The sequence below is a fragment of the Sorex fumeus genome, unplaced genomic scaffold, assembly GCF_029834395.1.
Source record: "Sorex fumeus unplaced genomic scaffold, SorFum_2.1 ptg000008l, whole genome shotgun sequence".
In the NCBI taxonomy this organism is placed as follows: Eukaryota; Metazoa; Chordata; class Mammalia; order Eulipotyphla; family Soricidae; genus Sorex; species Sorex fumeus.
The window spans coordinates 58,022,436-58,027,286 of NW_026606065.1; the positions used below are offsets into that span (position 1 = coordinate 58,022,436).

Sequence of the window (4,851 nt, forward strand, 5' to 3'; positions counted from 1 at the left end):
TTAGGAGAATGCGACCCATCATTGTTACTGGTATTTGGCATATTGGGTGTGCGACGGGAAGTTTGCCAGACTCTGCTGTGTGGCATTCATGACATACTTAATTTGTTTAAAAACAAATTGGTTTACTGATCACCAGGTTTTTTTAAAATATTTTAAAGTGTTTTTAATAAGAATTAATCTGAATAATTGTTCTCAAAATTTGTTTGTGTGACAAAAATGAAAATTTATTTGGACCTAAAGGGTATAGTAGAGTGCACAAGTACATATTTATGTAATGGATATATAATTTTGCATGTCATCCTTGTGCAGGGACCATGCTAATCTTCTCTGTATTGTTCCAATTTTAGTATATGTGCTCCCGAAGTGAAGCATTCGTGGGCGCGGCATCTTATTATCTCATTCCTACTTTGGACAAACTGGCAGGCTACCGAATGTAACCAGCCCACATGGCAGAGTCTGGCAAACTCCCCATGGAATACCCAATATGTCAAATACCAGTAACAATGATGGGTGTCGTTCTCCTAACTCTGAAAGAGCCTTGAATATCCTCAGGGCTAGGACAAACAAGACACTACTGGGGCCTGCTCGAGACAATTGACGAATAACAGGATGGTTGTGATCGTGATCGTGATCGTGGATATATAATTTTAAATGAAAAATGTTTGAAAAATATTATATATTTGGGGAAATATTGTCTACATGGGCTGGAGTGGTAGCACAGCAGGTAGGGCGTTTGCCTTGCACGCAGCCAAAATGGCTGACCCGAGTTCGATTCCTCCGCCCCTCTCAGAGAGCCCAGCAAGCTACCGAGAGTATCTCACCCGCACGGCAGAGCCTGTCAAGCTACCCGTGACATATTCAATATGCCAAACACAGTAACAAGTCTCACGAAGGAGACATTACTGGGCCAGCTCGAGCAAATCGTTGAACAATGGGAGTAGCGTGACCATGATTGTGTACATAAAACTATATTTTTATAGCATAACAATATGTTACTATGAAATAGAATAATATTTCACTACATATTACATGCTATAATATTAGTGATATTGTTATGATTATAACACATACTTTCACAGTCACTGTTACTGTTCTTCCATTGTTCGCTTGAGTGGGCCCAGTAATGTCTCCATTGTGACACTTGTTATTGTGCTCGGCATATCGAAAACATCACGGGTAGTTTGCCAGGCTTTGCCATGTAGGCAAGATACTCTCAGTAGCTTGCCAGGATCTCCGAGAGGGACGGAGGAATAGAACCTGGGTCGGCCAGATCAGCCGCATGCAGGGCAAACGCCCTACCTGCTGTGCTATCACTCCAGCACAACATATATTGTATATATTTCAAATATTACAGTCATAATATAAAATATTTGTGTATTAATTATCTGTAAATCGACTTATAAATATCACAGTACCTATATTTATTAGTACAGCTAAAATTTTGTCTTTATTTTGTCATTTTTTAAATATTAGTCATTTATGTTATAGTTATTCTATCATAGCCAAAAATATGTACATTAAAATCAATTTATTTCTGCCTGAAATTTTAAAACAATAAATCTGTTATTCTAAAAATTCCCATCGTCAATATTTTGAAAGGCAAAACTGTTGGTCATGTATTTACTCATATTTGGTTTTCAGTAATATATTTGGTTATTCTTTTAAGACTGTAGATTTTTAATTGGAAATAAGTACACAGTTATTCAATATAAATGAACTATATAAGGACTATCCAAAAAATTTAGTTCTTTCATAATGATAAATTAGTATAGAAAATAAAAACAGTAAAATTTGATCAAAATAATATGCCAATTATAAGACCTGTGGTACAAATGATTTGTGTATGCGATTGTAGTACCAACATTGCTGGGGACATTTGAGAATTCTTTAGAAAATAGGATTTTCTAATATAATTATAATTACTGTTTGGGAATTGGGAATTGAAACTATAGCCTTATACATGCAATGCAAGTAATATATCATCGAATTGCGTAGAATGTTATGACACTCAAAATTAAGAATCCAATAATTTTCAAGATATTTCAATAGCGTCATAAAGAGCAAATCTGCCACTGTCCTTGAGAATTGAGTTCAAAGGTTGCCAAAAGTTGCCTAAAGTAATAATTAGAATTACTAGCTTTGGGTTATTAGCTTAGGTATCCAGCTCATTTTAAAAACAAGTAATATAAGAGCAAATGAAGGCAAAGACATTCTAACAATAATACATTATTTTCTTATACTTGTGTTAGTCATGATTCTCCAGAGAACCCTGTGAAACGATTGTAGCACTGTAACACTGTCCTCCCGTTGTTCATGAATTTGCTCAAGCAGGTCCAGTAACATCTCCGTTGTGAGATTTGCTGTTACTGTGTTTGGCATATCAAATATGTCACGGGTAGCTTGCTAGCTTTGCCATGCGGGCGAGATAGTCTCAGTAGCTTGCCTGGCCCTCCAAGAGGGGCAGAGGAATCAAACTCGGGTCTGCCAGGCTAGCCTTGTGCAAGGCCAAGACTCTACCGCTGTGCTATGGAGACTAAACAATTCTAAGATCTGTTGCTGAGAGAGCAGGATGTACAGATGGTGCGGTTCCAGTTCAAAGACATAGTACTGATCCATGAATATGTTTGAGTTTAATCCAAAAGTAGGGAGATCTGTGTTCTAGCTGAAAAGCTCTTAGTAAGAGAAATATATATATATTTTTAAATTACATGGGGATAAGATTTTTTTGTTTTATTTAACACTTCACCTAATAAATGGGGCTTGTCCACATTAGAGAGGACAATCTGCTTACACAGCCCTCTGTGTCATATCTTACTCTTCTCAGAAACATTCTCACATAAACACCTGGAATAAGGCTTGACAAAATGCCTGAGAAATTTGCTGCCCAGATGCTTAATAAAACTATTACATCATCATCAAACACTGGCTTGAAACATTCGGGTTGCCTTCAAACTTCACACAGTCTTAACAGCAAGAGTATTAAATCTGTCTTTAAAAATCGTGAATACGTCTTTCTACATTCTTATTCTCCCTTCCCTATTTATAGTATCTACTATTTATAATAATCTGCCTCGACTTTTGCAAGAATTTCTGTTTGAACAATTTTGCAATTATCTTAGTCCCCTTGGGAAATAGTTTCAGAATTATGTAGTATATCTGTTGCAGTCCTGTTTATAAGAAGACTACTGTAATGGTAGAAGAGTACAGGAATTAAGTTGCATGTGTGGAACAAACAGGAGTTCAATTCCAGGAGACACAGAGGTCCCCTAAATGATGACAGGAGTGATCCTGAGCAGTCATGAGTAAGTCCTGAGCACCATGTGTGTGTTTCGCTTCACCCCAAAAGTAAATTTGATATACCTACAAGTAGAAAGAACCTTATATTTACTATTTTGGGGAAAAGTCAGTAGATACACATGCAAATGCTTTAGAAGAAAACTAAGCAACAAAACAATAAGAAGACTTATTTTGTGAAACACAATTACAAAGTAATTCCAGGTTTCTACCATTGAAACACATATTACATACAACTATGTTATATGAATCGTTGAAATGTCTTCCACTGTCCCTTGCATAGAAAAGATATTACATTGGTCAAATACCCATAAATTATTCCATAAATAGTTTTATAAATAAAGGATTTTGCTGAAACAAAATACTCACATCATTTTTTGTCTAAATAAATTTTGCCTTTTGAAAAATTACATATTTTTCAAGAGTAAACTATCCAATACGTTCTAGTTATCCTATGATTTCTAAGGTTAGGCTTTTAACAATTTTTAAATCAGAATTTCTCAAGTTTAGAACTACTTATATTTGTGCAAGATATTTCACTGCTGTATGGCTATTTTATGAATTATGGCATACTTAATGGAATCTCTGGCTTCTATAATCTGTATGTCATAACATAACTTACCAACATTATAAACATGAAAAATATCATATCTTCAGACATTGCCAAATTCTCATAATGTTGGGGAAAAATTTTTTGTACAAAATTTTTTCTAGATGAGGACTGCTCTAGCATAGGGACTTATTTTTTTCTTACATAGATATATCATGTTATTTATGCTTGCGTATTGGCATTTCTTGCAATTAGGTTACATTTTAGTTTGTTATTCTTTTGTTTTCCCACTTTGTGGGAGGAATTTATGATTTATGTATATCTATTATATAATATACAGTTTAAACAAATTTCCCACGTGATAGATGTATTAGGTATTACATAAATTGAATGTCTATGCATTCTTTGAAGATACATTTGAATTCATTAATAGCCTATTGTTTGGTATTGCTGTTTGATTAAGCAATCTATTTGTAGAAGATAAGGGTTTATAAAATAAAGATTTTAGAGGCTACTTTATATTCTCTTATACTTGTTTCTTTAATAAATGACCACCATTCGAACACCATATGTGTTGTGACTTTGTACTAAAAATTACTCACTTTCATATAGCTAAGCTAATAAAAACAAAAAATAGCATATCTTCTGATTAATTCTTTATGAAAACTGAAATAATTTTGAAGCAACAAATATATTTATTAGATTAAATATTAATTATCATGTTCAAAGTAAAATCTAAAACAGGGTCTTTTTCTAGATCTATCTCTATATCTATGAATATCCAATGAACACAGGAAAAATCTAAATAAAAATATAAAATATATATTCCATTTTGTTTAATATTTAATGTTGTTTCATTTAAACATTTTTTATGCCCTAGTAAAAAAATATCAATTTTAAACATAATGTCTTTCGTTGGCTGAAATATTATTATTACATATATATAGTGTTTTACAATAATTAAAATAACACATTATATACGAGAATTTAGCAACTTATTTTAACCA

At 33.4% G+C, this 4,851-nt stretch overlaps 1 non-coding gene across 1 annotated transcript; it reads right to left on the minus strand.

The window, feature by feature from the left end:
* Window positions 1-263: 263 nt before the first annotated feature.
* Window positions 264-372, minus strand: LOC130019469 (U6 spliceosomal RNA). The gene has a single exon (XR_008791797.1). It is a non-coding gene; the product is annotated as a U6 spliceosomal RNA (small nuclear RNA).
* Window positions 373-4,851: the final 4,479 nt, after the last annotated feature.